General features: G+C 40.8%; 1 protein-coding gene across 2 annotated transcripts in view; it reads left to right on the forward strand.

Moving 5' to 3' along the window:
• TAF3 (TATA-box binding protein associated factor 3) overlaps positions 1–18398 on the forward strand; it is a 119808-nt gene that overhangs the window by 5955 nt on the left and 95455 nt on the right. The window contains exon 2 of one of the 2 annotated variants that reach the window (XM_042230446.2): positions 5424–5562. The exons of the other annotated variant lie outside the window; for it this stretch is intronic. The gene's annotated coding sequence lies outside the window, so the exon portion shown is untranslated. The remainder of the gene's footprint in view (positions 1–5423; positions 5563–18398) is intronic. 2 annotated transcript variants of the gene reach the window in all.

Here is an 18398-nt window from a genome sequence, read left to right on the forward strand (position 1 = left end):
AGTTCAGTGGCTTTACGCACATCGACACTGTCATGCTACCAGCGCCACTGTTCATCTCCAGCACAGTTTCGTCTCTAACTCCGTAACCATTGAACAGTAACTCCTCACTGCCCCTTCCCCTCAGCCCCTGGCAGCCATCATTCTGTTTCCTGTCTACAAATTTGACTGCTCTAGGTATTTCATGTAAGTGGAATCTCACATATCTGTTTACCTGCCTTGCTTCACTTGGCATAATGTCTTTAAGATTCATCCATGTTGTAGGAAGTGTCAAAATTTGTCTCCTTTTGAGGGCTGAACTATACCTCATTGTGCATATTAAGCCACATTTTGTTTTCCATCCATTTTTGGATGGCTGCTTGGGTTGTTTCTACCTTTTGGCTGTTGTGAATCTGCTGTGAACATTGCGAATACTTGATGCTCTGCTTTTCAGTTCTTTGGGGTCTATACTCAGAAGAGGAATTGCTGGATCATATGGCAATTCTATATTGTTTGATGAACAGTTTAAACATGGGAAACTATCATAGCTTTCTGGTTTGAGTCCCTTGGATAAAGACTCTACCTGACAGCTTAGCACTTTTCTACTTAAAGTTCTTAGAGATTTAATCCTGACTGAAGGCAGCAGTCAGTTTTCACCAGTAAATGTAATACAAAGCGTGCCTTCAGTAGGCGTTCTTGCTGCTGAGTTGCTTCCGTCGTGTCTGACTCTGTGCGACCCCATAGATGGCAGCCTACCAGGCTCCCCCGTCCCTGGGATTCTCCAGGCAAGAACACTGGAGTGGGTTGCCATTTCCTTCTCCAGTGCATGAAAGTGAAAAGTGAAAGGGAAGTTGCTCAGTCATGTCCGACTCAGCGACCCCATGGACTGCAGCCTACCAGGCTCCTCCATCCATGGGATTTTCCAGGCAAGAGTACTGGAGTGGGGTGCCATTGCCTTCTCCAAGGTGTTCTTGAACCGAGTTCAATTAAGTGTTGTTTGTAGGGTCTTGCCTGTAAAAGTTCCCTGTTTGTCCTCCTTTCCTGACTAATGGTACATTAACAGCACGGCTTGGAAATCTTCACACTTGCAAATCAGTCATTCCCAGTGTTCCTCAGTAGCTGCTAAGAATCTGTCTCCTCCACACCTTTGAGTTGATTTGTATTTGTAACCTTTATTACCTTGGAGGATGTCTTACTGTTTGTAACCCCCTGTGTAAAGGCGTTCTGTTTAAACCCCTCATTCCCTAATGTCTGTGTTCTTGATCTTAGAAACTTATATTTGTTACAGCTTCTCTAAGCACATATTACTTTAATAACAGATGAATTTCAGTATTAACATCATCAAAGGAGGGTTTCTTGGGCCGAGGCCTGGTACTAACGGTTGAAAAGAACTCCTCTTGATGAAAGTAGCATCAAGTTAGTCTGTGATGTGTCCTCTTGTACTTTAAGAATAGCCTTTCTATGGCTCTGAAATATTTTTTAGATGAAATGCCACTTAGAAGTATACAAGTATGCTTAAAATGTTACTTAGAAGTACACAAAATTTGAAATTGTGCTAAGAAAACATGAATGGTCATCAAATGCTGGGAGTAAACAGAAGGCATTACATGGGAGGAAACTGAAGGGAAGACACTGTTGTGAGTACGTGGCACATTAGTGATTCTCAGAGTGATACAAGTATCATTTCAGCGAGTTAGACACTGGTAAAGTGTAACAGCAAGACTATGTGTGTTACCAATTGGCATGTGTTTGAGCTGGAACTACTGTCTTCTCCATATAAACAGTTTTATAGTCCATTTTCTCTGTGTATTTTGGAGCTTTCTAAATCTATTTTCATATCATTTTGCCTCCCGTTCAGCCTCCTATTTAGTAGTTAGATTGTTTAAATTTTTTTCTGTGTTTTTTTTTTTTTAATTTGAATTCAGGTTCAATTAATCTCACTTCCTGGTTCATACACAGGTTCCTCTCTGGTCATTGCATGGCCTGCATTTATTAATTTGGAGAGTTAATTATTTTTAATATTGTAATAAACCCTGATGAGCTCACTACTCAGAACCAAAGCTAGGACTTTGATTATAGTCTATGCTTACCTTCTTGTTTTGTTTTTATGGCACACAAATTATATACAATGAAGTTCTCTCAAAGTGATATGGTTATCATGTTTATTGTCAAGGAAATGTAGCTAAGATAGCAGATTTGTACTGGGTAGTGAAGGAGAGTGAAAAATTATTCAGTGATATTAGCTACTGACTGCTCTCTGAAATTATGATAGTAAATTTTTGAGTTTCTCTTCTGGATTATTTGAAGCAAAAGAAGAATCTTATGTTATTTGAAGTTTCTGCAATAGAAATTATAAACATTCTAGGAGGAAAATAATGTAAGCCTTGACCACTTCTTTTTCCAGCTAACACTTGTGGATTTTCTAAGGAGCAGAAATATTGCTGATTCATATAATGTGCATATTGTTCATAAGGATATAGTAATGATAGGCAGTACAATAAGATATTTATTAAAACCTTTTATTCAGGGAAAAGAACATAAAATACAGTCCTGTGGTTATCCAGTTTTTAATACAGCCACACAAGTCAACTTAGTAAGTCATTTACAACCTGAAGTCTATTTTTCCACCGGCACAGCACATTAGAAGGTATCTAGCATTCTGGTTAGTGGTGCACAGTGTGGTACAGATGTGAAGAACTTTGATAATAACATCTGTTCACCAAGTTTTTTGTTTTATTTTCCTAAGAGCCACAGGCATGGTCAGACTTTGGTCATAAAATTGTACTAGCAAAGTTCTGTCATGGGGCTACCCTCTTATCAATCTTTCAACCTGGTTTACGTCAAAAAAAGCGTGTGGGGACTCCCTCTGGTGGTCCAGTGGTTAAGACTTTGCCTTCCAGTGCAGAGGGTGTGGGTTTGGTCCCTGGTTGAGGACCTGTAGAAGCAGCCTGGGCTCCATGGAGCCATTCGGCTGAGACTCAGTTAGTTACTGAGTTTACAGTCTCACAAAGCCAGTGTCATTTCCACTGTCTGTAAGGCACATATGTGAGCCTGCCACGAGAGGGATGGTGAGGACTGAGATTCCGTAGACATTTATGTGAAACAGGACCGTGCGCAACGCAAAACAACGCATGTTGGTCCCCTTCCTGTCTTGCTGCTTCACTCTTGAGGAACTTCCTTTTCCCTTGAAGGACAATATACATTTGAGGAAGTGACTCAACAATAAGAATAATCTAAAACAGTGTTCATCACATGCTTAGGGGCTAAGGAGACACAGACTTAATACCTGGGTTGGGCGTGTGCTTGATGGAGGAGCCCTCTGACTGCCAGCTGTGTGAAGACGGGGTGGGAGAAGATGAGAGACGAATTCCTACCTGTTATAACTGATTATGTGTTTACAAGTGAAACCTCTTTGAAAGGATGTTATAAATGCACATCCTGCACAGACTGTTACAGTTCTGATGGCCAGTACCCAGTGTGTTTTACCCAAGAACACTACCCACCTGCCAGCCCACCATATGTATTTTCAGATTCACAACAGTAACGTGTTTTTCTTTCCTGTTTTGTTTGCCAAGGAATGCATGAAAAATAGCGTTCTCTTCCAGAGTCATTGTTCGGTTCTCAGAAGTGTGGTCAGTAGATCACTGGTCTTCTAGGTGATCTGTTGATCGGTCCGTAATATTTGAGAAGGAAAAAAGAAATAGAAACCATTTACTCTGTTTTACTTATTGCAGGAAACTGAACAACCTCAAACTAGGAAACTTGGTCAAGATACTGTGATGTTGCTACTTTTAGGGCTTTAAAATTTTTTTAAGTTAACTTTCTTTGAATAGATTAAGATTTATAGGAAAATCCTGTACCCAGTTTCATGTAATATTACTATATTACTATGGAATGCTTGTTGTGGTTAATGAACCAGCGTCGATATATTACTGTCATGCATTATTAATGTCCACTATCTTTAGTTTTTACCTAATGCCCTTCTTCTGATCCATCCGTATCGTATGCCCTTGACTTTAGTTGTCGTGTCTTCTTGGGCTCTCGTTGACCCTGACAGTTTCCAAACTTTCCGTCTCTGACGACCGTGAGTTTTGAGGAGCGTTGGTCAGAGGCATATAGATGCCCCTCTGTTGGAACTTGTCAGGCTTTTCTCCTGATTGCACTGGAGTGACAGGTTTTGGGGGAGGAAGACCACAGTTGTGAAGTGCCATTTCCATCGTGTCTTATTAAAGGTACATCCTGGCAATGCGATTGATCACTGTTGATGCTGACCTTGGTCATGGGGCAGAGTAGTGTTTCTCGGTATGTCCATTCTGAAGGTACCCTCCTTTCCCTCTTCCCACACTGTCACCTTTGGAAAGAATCCCCTATGCATAGACCACTGTTAAGGAGTGGGGAGTTGTACTGCCCCCCCCCCCCCTTTAAAGGTGGAGTATTTCCACAAATTAGACTCTTCTGCAGAGATTATTTGAAATTCTTCTCCATTTGTCTCTTCTCTCCCAGGGCTTATTTTATGAAGCGCTTTCAAAAATAAACATTTATAGGTTCAAAATAATTTTTAAAAGTAACACAAGCATGTTGGGGGAAAAAAAAAATACTGTCCAAGTATATTCAGTATGAAACGAGAGGCCTTCCTCGTTTTCCTCATACTTTCATTCGCCAAGAGTAACGTGTTTAAGGTGTGAATCCTTCTAGGTCTCTTAATAGGGAATGTTTTGACTCAAGGATGTGTGTCCACTTCAGTTCCTACCATTTGTCTCTCAAGCTGCTGCTGTCTGACTTCCTCCATCCTTCCCTTGAAGTCACTTTCATTGAGATCACCAAGTACCACCTGACTGGTTGACTTAAAGGCAGTGTTTATCCTTATTTACTGATCTATTTTTTTGGAGGAGTCGGTATAGCTTAGTGAATTATTACAAAGGAATTACCTTTATAAAGGGCTTCCCTGGTGGCTCAGTGGTAAAGAATCTGCCTGCCAATTCAGGAGATGCAGGTTCGATTGCTGGGTTGGAAAGATCCCCTGGAGAAGGGAGTGGCTACCCACTCTAGTATTCTTGCCTGGAGAATCCCATGGACAGAGGAGCCTGGTGGGCTACAGTCCATGAGGTTGCAAAGAGTCGGCTTAGTCAGCTTAGCAACTAAACAACAAGCAAATACCTTTTAACCACCTCCCATTTCAGTACCCAGAACTTTACCAACCACTCCAGAGCCCCGCCGTGTGCCCACCCCTCTCTTTTCCACTCTTCTCGCTTTATTGTAGGGAATACCGCTTTGTTTTTCTTAATAGTTTTATCAGTCAAATGTGCATCCCTAGATACTTTAATTTCTTTTGACATCCACCATGTTGGGTTTTTTTCCCCTACTTCTTGTAACTTTTAAGTTTCTTTTAGTCTACAGGCCCCGCTTCTAATTCCCTGCCCCCGCCTTCTCCCTTCTCCCCCGTACAGTGCACTGTATTTGCTGAGGAGCCTGGAGTGTTGGACTTTCAGGATTGCCCACAGTCTAGACTGGCTATGTACTCTGTACTGTCAGTGGTGCAGGGCAGTGTGCTTCTTTGAAATTGGCAACAAGGATCTATAAGGACTGGTAAGACTTTCTTTCCCTGCCTCTGGCAAGACAGATGTGGGTTTGAACCTATAGTGTAAGTTTTTGAGTTACAGTTTAAAAATATATGGGTGTCCCCAGCTTTGCATTCAGCCCTTAAGTAGAGGTGCATATATTTCCCAGTGGAGATAGAGGTTCCAGCACACACAGCTATGATGGACTCCACTTTATAGTGGACCAGGCCAGAATTCTCTTCCTGGTTGAAATGGTTTTCCTTTAATCTTTCTGGAGTTATGAAAATAAGAGCACAGTTGCAATGCTGAAATAGTTTGTATGCTTCTAAATAAGCAAAGTATCTAATGCCTTAGAAAAGTTAAGCATGTGGTATTTTACATACCTTAACCACCACATTTGTCTGTTTCTCCCTTCCATGATAGAAAAAATATTTTGTTGGTTTTAATAGAATTTTAGAGATTTCAGAAGCTTCTAGGACCCACGGTGAGAGCTCTTGGGAAATTCCTGCACGTAGCAGAGGAAGAGATTGAGAGGTGCACAGGGCAATAGATGTCACATGGCCGGCTTGGGCTGAGACCCCAGCATGAGTGCCTTTGTCGTAAATTAGGATTTGGTCTCTCTTGCTTTGTTGAGTTTGAATCTTATCTGGGACAGTGCAGTAATTGCATTTTATTTAGCTAATTAGCTGCTATGGCTGCATGGAGCTTTTCTGTTTCAGATAGAATAATACCAAGTTATTTGCTTCACTTACAGTGGTGGTCAAACGATCTTGTACCGTTGGTGCTAAAGAAAATTCAGAATCGTATTTTCATTTGTTTATCAAATAGCTATGAAGAGCCTACTGTCTGCCAGGCACACTGGTTATTTCGGGAGATACAGGGATGTATCTCCAGAAAGGGCCAACTTTGCCTTCCTAGAGTTTTCTAATCTAAGAGGGGGTGGGAGAAAGACTAGACTAATATTTATGTATGATTTCAAATTACCAAGGAATGAAGGACTTGATGACTGTGTTTTCAGTGGCCAGGATACGGTGATGGTGAAGGCGGAGGATGTCTTTGAGAGAGAAGAGTCTGGGTGGAACTTGGTCATCCAAGGGGGAGGTGATGGGGCCTGGATTCTGACTGGTGACACCATCAGAGGAAGGACCATTTTATTTTTGGTGGAGACTTTAAACTCTGCAGTCTAAATAAGAATATTGATTTCTTTTTTCCTGTGAAAGGGATTACCGTTCAGTAGGTGGCACTCTTTCCTTTTCTGTAAGTGTTTGATATCCAATTAAATGCCCCCCCCCGAAGGTTTTAAAGTCTTAAGAAAAAGCATATAACTTAAACCATAGGTGGCTTGCTTTAGAAAGAAAGACAATAGCATTGTTAATAATTTATTGTCTCTGGAGCTTTGTTAGAGTAGTTACACATGAATATATTTACTATTTGTTTTCTTTAAGGAAACTTTTGTATTTGGCCAAGATTCCTTTTTATCATTTAGCAAAGACCTATATTATCCTTCCTGAAGCTCCAGCTTTTCTTTTCAAAAATTTTAAATTATCTGTATCTACCTTTCCCTCTGTTTTGATTTTTAAACATCCTCAAAGTCCCATTAGAAGATACTTTTAATGTGGGCATACTTTCCCCATTTTCACTTTCCCCTTATGTGTCCACCCATTTTTCATTTATGAAGAGAAGTTTTGGTTAATTGACACAGTTAATATAATTTGTATCCTACTGGTTTGAAAATTGTATGAATCTTAATTATGTTGAATTGGTTCACAGTGCTTTTCAGGTTTACTGTATCCTTCTACTTCTCTATATATTCATTCTGTTAATTTTTGAAAGTTTGATATTAAAACTCCAACTAAAAATCTTAATTTATCTACTTAAAAATAATTGTAATATAGAGTGGAACTATATGTAACCTTGTTCTGTATGGCGTACAATATGCCCACATTAAAACGATGGATTCAGAGGATTTGGTGTGGGCTTGCCATTCTGTCATGTGTTAGTAGATGAGGGTGGGGAGATGCTGCAGGTTTGTTAGAGATTTTGATTTGTGGTGCTTACTTAGTGAATATCTTTGACTATCTGCCCCATAGCAGTTAGCTGTTCAGCTATAGGAGTGATGGTTGAGAGGTCTCGTCTGAGATGAAAGATTAAGAGTATTACTTATTCCATGTTGCTGGCTAGTCTTTATAACCATCATTTTATTTTATTTATAATTTTTTTTGGCTGCACCACAGGCTTGTGGGATTTTTAGTTCCCCAACCAGAGATCGAACCCAGGCCCTGCTCGGTGAGGGCGTGAAGCCCTAACCACTGGACCACCCGAGAATTCCCTTTAACTGTCATTTTAAGTGACTGTGTGATGGGACACCCCTTAGTCTTGAAGATTTAGGCCTCTTCTAAGTTTTAACTTACATCATGAATATCACTGTAATACATGCATTTATCCATACAGTTTTCTCAGGATTTCAGATTATTTCTGATTGGCTTTTGAAAATTTGATTACTGAGTTAAGACTATGAAGTTAAAAGATTTTGATGAAATTCCTCTAAAAATATTGTATTAATTTACAGTACTACTAGTAATATGAAATATCCATTTTATTCCATATTTCATTTAAAACAGTGTTTCTAACTTAATAGGTGATATTATTTACATTTAAATTTTTAAATTCTGGTATTAACATTTAACACAATCTGAGAAAAAGTGTTCTTAACCTTCGGGGTATTGTTAGAATTGATTAGCTCCAGTTTTTGGTTTTGAGTTTTGAGCAGTTCTTTTTATTTGGAAGGATTGGCATTTCATGGTTTTTATTCTTTCTTAGAGGTTGTCAAAAGCACAAAGTTAAAATATATTTAATTTTTTAGTTGAATAAAACTCCTTCTGCCTTGCCATTACCATATGGGTCCATTGCACCCTTATATAAATTTAAGTTACAATATGGGATCTTATGGATCATGTTTTCTGTATCTTGAAACATCTTGCTATTTAATCATCATAGGTATTATTTTATTATGACTCATTGTTACTCATCAGTTGTTCCCAAATATACTTAAAAATGGAAGAATATGAAATGCAAATATGAGAGTAAAATGGAAGAATGATGAAATCATCTAGATAAGGATGATCCAATAGTGAAATAAATTGTCGCCTTTCATTTTTCTAATTTTGGGGCCATTTTCTAATTCTGTATTCTGTTTCAAGAATGTAATTAAGAAGACTGGAAGCATTGTTCTAGCTGACTTTTAGGTTTAATTGAACACAGTTGAAAGTGCAAAATTTTTCATTTTCTACTTGGAAAAGGGAAAAAACTAACATTTCATAATTATTAGACAAATCAGAAATAAACGCAGAGCTAGCAACATTTTTTGCCTTGTTTTCCCTCTCCTTTTACTTATATTCCTGCAAATTATGTATCAAATGGCTTAAAAATATGAAGGTTCCACTGAGCCAAGATGTCAAATGGTAATAGTTATTTTTCCTGCTATCCTGAGGGTGAAAGTAAGAAACATTTGTCAGATTTAATGGCGCTATTACATTTGAACACTTCTCTTTAGTGTGCAGCCCTAATTATGTCTTGACAGACACAATTGGGAATAGTTAGAAGGAAGCAGTAGGTCTGGGCCAATCAGCAGTGGAAAGGAAAGCTCAGGAAGTCCCAGGGCCACTGTAGAGGAGAAAAACTCACTTTTCATTTCCTCTCCTGTACAGCGTGTTCAGATTAACTTTAAAGGGGCCTGAGCTGTAGGTGAGAAGATTCTGTCCGCGGTCAAGTGTTACCTGTGTGTTGGGGCCCCTCTCAGCAGGCATCGAGTCGTCAGTGCACAGACCTTGCCAGGTCCCCTGAGAACTTCTTCATATCCTATTGCCCATTCAGTAGGAAACAGGGATACACTTAGTTTTGCATTTAAAGGGTTTCTGAAAGTTCAGCCTCCAGTGAAGGTTGGCAATGAATTCATTATTATTAAAGCTGCTTTGTTGGGAAGAAAGGGATTGTTTAGAACTGTCCTCTTTGGTGTTACCAGAAATGCTCTGGGAAATTTTTTTTTTTTAATGGCAAAGAATTCTGTGTCTTTACATGTCTATATGGTACACATCGTACGTCTTCTTACAAATATCGTGCAACTGTTGCGCCCGCCAAAGTGGTGTTTAACCCACATGGCCGCGGAACCTATCAGTATACACGTGTTTATAGTTTAACAAGTGTTCAAGGTTTCCAGAGGCGTTCATGGCACGGTTTGTTTTTTCTTGAGACCTTTTTTTTCAACCTTGTCTTTCTCAATTTTAGTAGCAAAAAGGTGACTTAAACAGATGGTGAGTTTATGTCACACTTTGAGGGACAAGGGCCTGAATGCTGGATTTGATGGAACTTGGCGAGAAACAGCAGCACTTAGATGCCCTGAGTGAGCGGCCACACACTCTTCTGAGGGTCTTCCACATACTGCCTTACTTCATCCTCATCATAGCCCTGCCTGAGGGTTAAGAGCTGGTGTTGGTCCTTCTGTAGACGAGCAAACTGAGGTGTAGGGGTGGTAGGGAACTTCAAGATCACACACTAGTAACTGGGGGATCCAAAGTCTGACTCCAAAGGACTAGTTTTTTTGTTTGTTTCTAAGTTACTTGAGCTCATTTTTTTATGCTTAAATTGTGTTACTGTGATGCTCCCATTTATAAGGTTCAAGTATCCATAATGAAGCTTTTGGTTACTTTATGCCACTGATTTAACCCTGTTGATTGTGGACTTCTGGGAAGACTTGAGGTTATTGCCTGAGTTGCCTGAAGCGTCCTATGTAGACTAAGTAAAAGAACTTTTATGAACATATAATGTAACTCTATTTTTAGTGTGTAGAACAGTTGTGGTTAATAACATACAATTTCATTTAGTTCATAGTCTTTTGTTATTGCGTATTTCCCTAAGTGGGCTCTCCAGGTGGCTCAGTGGTTTAGAATCTACCTGCAGTGCAGGAGATACAGGAGATGTAAGTTCAATCCCTCAATTGGGAAGATGCCCTGGAGTAGGAATGGCAACCCGCTCCAGTATTCCTTCCTGGAGAATCCCATGGACAGAGGAGCCTGGCGGGCTACAATCCACGGGGTCGCAGAGAGGCAGACACGACTGAGCATGAATGCACGCATTTCCCTAATTAGTGTATGCTAACATTCCAGCTATGTTGCTGTGGGCATTCATGATACCTTTTGTTGTTAAAAAGGAGGGCATTATTTAGAAATGATTGGGAACCATCAAGTGATTGCCTTCAGGATCCGCATCTCCTGATGAGTCCTGTCTGGGCCAGGGTGAATTGCTCAGCCGACAGTGAAACCCGGTGTTATTTTCTGTTTGCAGGGATGTACCTGTAGATTAAATCTTTACAATGTTTTAGTTGAGAAGCACACTTGATGGTTACTACTCCTTTCATTGATTTGCTCTCATGAATAAGAGCATTCATTATGTTTGGGAATTGTAGGCCAACTCATGCTGTTAATTTAAGGAAGTCACATTGGAGGCAGTATCCATACCAGACATTAATTTAAAGTTAAAAATGGGTACTATTTAAAATATTGACCTTGTAATACGTATTCACGTATTGAATTCATTCAGCATGTACTTAGTGATTGTGTGTGCCAGTGAACACAGAAGATACATATGAGCAGAACAGACAGTAGTTTTTGTCCTTGTGGATTTTATACTTTCAGTTCAGTTCAGTCGCTCAGTCGTGTCTGACTCTGAGACCCCATGGACTGCAGCACGCCAGGCCTCCCTGTCCATCACCAACTCCCAGAGTTCACCCAAACTCATGTGCATTGAGTCGGTGATGGCCATCCAGCCATCTCATCCTCTGTCATCCCCTTCTCCCACCTTCACTCTTTCCCAGCATCAGGGTATTTTCAAATGAGTCAGTTCTTCGCATCAGGTTTCAGCTTCAACATCAGTCCTTCCAGTGAACACCCAGGACTGATTTCCTTTAGGATTGACTGCTTTGATCTTCTTGCATTCCAAGGGACTCTCAAGAGTCTTCTCCAACACCACAGTTCAAAAGCATCAATTCTTCAGCATTCAGCCTTCTTCGTAGTCCAACTCTCACATCCATACATGACTACTGGAAAAACCATAGCCTTGACTAGATGGACCTTTGTTGGCAAAGTAATGTCTCTTCTTTTCAATATGCTATCTAGGTTGGTCATAACTTTCCTTCCAAGGAGTAAGCGTCTTTTAATTTCATGGCTGCAGTCACCATCAGCAGTGATTTTGGAGCCCCAAAAATTAAGTCTGTCACTGTTTCCACTGTTTCCCCATTTATTTGCCATGAAGTGATGGGACCAGATACCATGATCTTAGTTTTCTAAATGTTGAGCTTTAAGCCAACTTTTTCACTCTTCCTCTTTTACTTGCATCAAGAGGCTCTTTAGTTCTTTGCTTTCTGCCATAAGGGTGGTGTCATCTGCACATCTGAGGTTATTGATATTTCTTCCAGCAATCTTGATTCCAGCTTGTGCTTCTTCCAGCCCAGCATTTCTCATGATGTACTCTGTATATAAGTTAAATAAGCATGGTGACCATATACAGCCTTGATGTACTCCTTTGCCGATTTGGAGCCAGTCTGTTGTTCCATGTCTTGTTCTAACTGTTGCTTCCTGACCTGCATACAGATTTCTCAAGAGGCAGGTCAGGTGGTCTGGTATTCCCATCTCTTGAAGAATTTTCCAGTTTGCTGTGATCCACACTGTCAGAGTCTTTGGCGTAGTCAATAAAGCAGAAATAGATGTTTTTCTGGAACCCTCTTGGATTTTCAGTGATCCAGTGGATGCTGGCAATTTGATCCCTAGTTCCTTAGCCTTTTCTAAATCCAGCTTGAACATTGAGAAGTTCACAGTTCACAGATTGTTGAAGCTTGGCTTGGAGAATTTTGAGCTTTACTTTACTAGCATTTGAGATGAGTGCAATTGTGCGGTAGTTTGGGCATTCTTTGGCATTGCCTTTTTTTGGGATTGGAATGAAAACTGACCTTTTCCAGTCCTGTGGCCACTGCTGAGTTTTCCAAATTTGCTGGCATATTGAGTGCAGCACTTTCACAGAATCATCTTTTAGGATTTGAAATAGCTCAACTGGAATTCCATCACCTCCACTAGCTTTGTTCGTAGTGATACTTCCAAAGGCCCACTTGACTTCGCATTCCAGGATGTCTGGCTCTAGGTGAGTGATCACACCATCATGATTATCTGGATCATGAAGGTCTGTTTTGTATAGTTCTTTGGTGTATTCTTGCCATCTCTTCTTGATAGCTTCCGCTTCTGTTAAGTCCATACCATTTCTGTCCTTTATTGAGCCCATTTTTGCATGAAGTATTTCCTTGGTATCTCTAATTTTTTTGAAGAGGTCTCTAGTCTTTCCCATTCTATTGTTTTCCTCTATTTCTTTGTACTGATCACTGAGGAAGGCTTTCTTATCTCTCCTTGCTATTCTTTGGAACCCTGCATTCAAATGGGTATATCTTTCCTTTTCTTCTTTGCCTTTTGCTTGTCTTCTATTCACAGCTATTTATAAGGCCTCCTCAGACAGCCATTTTGCTTTTTTGCATTTCTTTTTCTTGGGGATGGTCTAGATCCCTGTCTCCTGTACAATGTCACGAACCTCAGTCCATAGTTCATCAGGCACTCTATCAGAGCTAATCCCTTGAATCTATTTCTCACTTCCACGGTATAATCATAAGGGATTTGATTTTATACTTTAGTGGGTAGAATATAGAGGAAATAAGAAAAACAAATTATATAGTATTCTTGAAAGGGGATAAGTACTATGAGAAAAAAATAGGGCTTTATAAGGAGTAATGAAAATGCCAGGGCTGGAAAGACAGTTGCAATTAACACTATGGTAGCCAGGTAGACATCACTGAGAAAGGGACATCAGAGCAAAGATGTTAAGGAAGTGAGGGAGGTTGCTGTGTAGGACATCTGGGGAAAGAGCCTTCTCAGAGAAATAGTGCAAAGCCCTCCAAGGGGTGCATATCTGGTGGGTTTGCCCTGGTGGTGAGTATGACTGGTACAGAGTGGTGATGGAGGGGTGGAGGCAGGGAGAGAAGGTTGGGTAGGGAACTCTGGAAAGGAGCATCCTGGGAGTCTTCTGGTAGAGTCTCTGAAAGCCAGGGTGCTTCAGACAAATGGGTATTTCCGAGTCTGGGGCAGTAAGTCTACAGAGCAGCCTGGAACATTATACAGTTGGCAACAAGTTCTCAAAGATGGCTAGAATCAGAAGGGCTCAGAGGCCAGCTTAGAGACGGTCCCACTCACTGGTGTTCTGGTAGATGTTTCATAACCTCTTCCAAAAAAAGACAGGAATGAAGGAAGAGGAAAAGAAGAGAAAAGAATGCATACATATGCATTCACAGATTTATCATACGTTTTCCTAACATGAAAATGTGTAGTACACCATTTGCAAATAATAATAAAAAATAAGACTCTTAGTTGTAAGTTGTATATAGTCATCTAGTTTTACAGAGTGCTCTTGATTTTTGCTTAACTTTCATATCCATAACCAAACTATAGGTGCACATGCCCAGTGGTTATGGTTCCAACATGCATGGTTGATGTTTTCCCTTATATTAACAAGGAAGACAAAAGTGAAGCAAATAATATGTGTTGAAACTTGGCTCATTTGTTAGTAACAAGAAAGACTCCTTTGCTGAGTTGGATACTGGTTTTTAAATGCTGGAAGAATATTTTCCCATTTGTTTGTGCTAATCTGCATTTTCGGCACTTTCTCCATCATCTTCGTAAGTCTAGACAGCTAACAGAAATCCTTCTGTGTTTTATGATGTTTACCCATTTCCATGATGGAGACCTGGGTTTGATCCCTGGTTTAGAAAGATCCCCTGGAGAAGGGAACAGCTACCCACTCCAGTATTCTTGCCAGGAGAGTTCCATGGACAGAGGAGGGTTGCAAAGAGTCAGACACGACTGAGCAACTTTCATTTTCACACCTGATGTAACTACTCCCACCTGGTTGAGTGGGTAGCACTCATTGGTTTCAAGCACTAAAGTGATGTGATGCTGGGGAAGAGAGCTAGTGACTAATGTTATTGATAATGTTTTCGTCATGCAGGCGCAGTAGATGTGAATAACTCAGAACAGTGTGACTTGGAGTGATGAATTTTAAGTCATTTGATCACTTCTGTTTTTATATAATTTATATGATCTGATTTTAATTTAATTAATTTAATTGTCTCCCTTTTTCCAAGAGGTGTATATCTGGAAAATAATGTCGCTCAAATTTTTAAAAATAGAATTTAAAATAAAGCCAGAATGTTCCCTACTTAAAGGATACTTGTCCCTAATCCTTTGTAAAGTGATAAATCCTTCTGAAAACCAAGTGGCCATCTCACTTTCAGACTGAGGGACATTGATCTATATGTATATATATGCTGATGCTGCTACTGCTGCTGCTAAGTCGCTTCAGTCGTGTCTGACTCTGTGTGACCCCATAGACGGCAGCTCACCAGGCTCCCCCGTCCCTGGGATTCTCCAGGCAAGAACACTGGAGTGGGTTGCCATTTCCTTCTCTAATACATGAAAGTGAAAAGTGAGAGAAAAGTTGCTCAGCCGTGTCCGACTCTTCGCGACCCCATGGACTGCAGCCCACCAGGGTCCTCTGTCCATGGGATTTTCCAGGCAAGAGTATTGGAGTGGGGTGCCATCGCCTTCTCTGTATATATGTGTGTGTGTGTGTATATATATATACATATAATTAAGGCCCTAAAACCCCAAAGAACTCTTTTGAACTTTTAGCTCCCTGGAAAGAAGATAGATCCTGCTTTGTATTTAGCATATTATGGTAACGATAGTACAGTTCCATCCCACAAGGACTATGAGAACTAGAAATTCCCCTGTTAATGTTCTAAAATTTCTTTTGAATTTACTTCTTAATGGAATCAGATCCGCTTCTCTTTCTGTTTGAGTAACAATCAGAGCAAGCAGGCACTTGTTTCTAAGGTGGTATTATTTGAGTGGTCATGCTGGTGTCTAAAATAAGTAAATGTGGAAGAAAGTAAGGAAGATAAAGGAAAAAAATGAAACAAGGATTAATGAAAATGCAGGCTCTTCAGCACGCCGCCTAAACTCCCTTCTGCAATGGTGTCTCTCCTATCATGGGTACATCGTTTTATCCCATTAGCAGACTTGAGCTGCTTCTCACCACTGCTCTCACAGGCAGTGTATCAGGGAGCAAGTTCTGTGGAATCAGAGGAGAAGCTGGCAGGGTGCCTGCGGGGCAGCGCCGAGTACTCCCAGAGAGTCAGCGCCTTGGTGCCGGCGAGTCTTTGGGACGTCGAAGTGGGCACTGGATAGGGTATCATTTGGGGGACTGTCACAGGACTCCACTCAGACTAGTTCTAGAGTTTTAAAAGGTGTTTTGATTTTATGTTGCTTAAATTCTTCATCCGATTTGTGAGTTATTTCATGAAAGGGGAATTGTATTTTGATTTGAGGAGAATAATGACTTTTTTTTCTTTCACACGGGTATAAATATCATCCAAGGAAAGCTCTGAGCTTTCTCATAGCTCTTTTACACGACTTTTAATCTCAGCACCTTAAGCCATGTTTTGTTAAGGTTAAGAAAGAAAACCTAGGTGAAAATGAGAGAAATTATGAAACTACTATTAGTTTTCTAAATTCATTAGGGGAATACTCTGATTTTAGGCATACTACACCCCCATGGCCTTTTCAGCATTTCTGACATATGTGGGTTTTTTTTCCCTACCAACCTTAGGAATTTTTCAGAAACTTTATCTACTTGTCAGCTGAATTATCTGGGGAGGGAGGCGGGAGTAGGGAAGAGTGGAATTTGAGGATTTATGGGGTTGACATGTTACGAATAGGTTTAAATGGCTTCAGTAGCATATTAACTGTTGAGCTCTATTTTATTACAAATGGGGATGTGAGATTATATAACTGCCTTATATCCTGTCGCCTCATAGAAGAACTCCTCTTTCAATAGTAACTGACCTGGCTGTTAAAAACAGTCTTTCCCTCAAAGAATTTTAATGGTAGAATCACGAACTCTTTATCCTAAAGGTGTTGGTTTACAAATCATCAAAAGAAATGAGCGATATTACTAGAGATTTCCAGTAATTTTGTATAATTTGGACTTGGATTCTAGTTCTTTCACTGAATTTACATTCAGTTTTTCTTCCTGGCACTTGGTACCTTAGAACCTCCCACATGACCTAATCATTTATGTCAGATTTTCTGAGGACTTAAACGCAGAAAACAGCTTCTCAGGTTGCTCTGAGCAACCTTTTCTAAGAGGTAAGGGAGAATCTAAGATATGTAGGTAGTGCGAACATCAAAAGATGTCGATTAAAACCAGACATCTCGAGTTAATGCATTTAGTGCTTTTCTGCGTATGGGAAGATGCGAGAGCCTGGGCTCCTTGAAATCATTCCTTTGAAGGTGCGCCTTGACTATCTAGGGCCAGCATCCTGCTTTTCTCCATCCTGAAGGATCACCTCAAGGTGCACGGTCAGGCCGCCATAGTGGCTGATGCCTTGACAGCTGCAGCGTCTTTGTTTTGCTGATATGGCAGGTGACATTTTTCCTCCCACATCAGCTGGGCTACAGTTAATATCATTAACAACATTGATTTATTCTTGGATTTATACTTAACTAGTTTTTCACAAGCTCTGGTCGTTCCTGACTATTTAGGAAGACTCCAGACTTTCCTTTTCCAGTGTCTTGCAGACTGGAACATGGAACTAGGAGTCGGAAGGTTCTCACATGGGCGCCTGAATTCCTCACTGCGTTATGCTGAAAAGTCTTAGCTAATTAACTGAGTTCTGTCTTTTTGTTTCTTTTGACCCTAGATACATCTTTTGTTAATAGAAGTTACTGTAGGGTTACTGTGAGTTTAATGCACGTAACATAATAAGAATAGCGCCTAGAACCTAGTCAAGTACCCAGCTCTTTAGTTGTTTTAATATCAACAGCATCCTCCTCCTCCTCCTCCTCAGATGCGCTGATACATTACAGCATTTCTTCTTCATTTCTGTTTGTCTGTTGGCTTGATTAGATCATCCAAGATACAGCTTTGCTTGTAGGACAGAAAGCGGGAAAGCGCATGCAGAGTTACGGCCCTGGCTCTGCTGCTTGTCTGGAAGCAGGTCTCTTCAGGATGGAGAGAGGTGGAAAGCTGGGTGTCCTCAGATAGAAAGAGGTGAGCCCTGAGCAGCCTCTTCTCTGCCTCCGCAAACAACGAAAATAGGCTGCAGTTACTGACTTCACAGAGAAGCAGATTTACGCCCTCCCTTCCTTCTGTCTTCTACTGAAAATACTGTCTGAGCGACAGTGGCCGAAGCCTTCCAGCCTGCTTGTTTCAAGAAGGACGACAGCAGAGCGCCAGCCCCTACGCGGACCTCATGCAGTCGCTTGTGGTTTGCTGTAGTAAGTCTCTGCCCTGCTGGGCCTTCAGGCCCTTGATCGTGAGGTGTGGTCTCTTGGGTTTCCCACCGAGGCAGCATCACCTTATTGCCGCAGCACTTTGTGTGTCTGCTTTGTGAGCGGAGCCGGAAGTCAAGTCTCTGTTGGACAGTTAGGAACCAGCCAGCTTGTTCTGAGCATCCGCCGTGTGTTCAGGGCGCTCATCCCCTCAAATACAGCATCTATTTAATCCTCAGAGCCTCACTCTAAGGTAGGTCTTCAGTCCTCATTTTAGATGCAAAACTGAGGCCCAGGGAAGTTAGATCCTTTCTCAAGTGACAGAGCCAAGTTTGAAAGCTGGGCTTATGGGACTCACCATGTATCTGTTTTTAATCATCTCTTAATTAATCTCGTATCAAACAAGTGTGCATGATTAGTCAGGGATGCATAGGGATTCTGAAAG

Source organism: Ovis aries, chromosome 13 (assembly GCF_016772045.2).
Source record: "Ovis aries strain OAR_USU_Benz2616 breed Rambouillet chromosome 13, ARS-UI_Ramb_v3.0, whole genome shotgun sequence".
Lineage (NCBI taxonomy): Eukaryota > Metazoa > Chordata > Mammalia > Artiodactyla > Bovidae > Ovis > Ovis aries.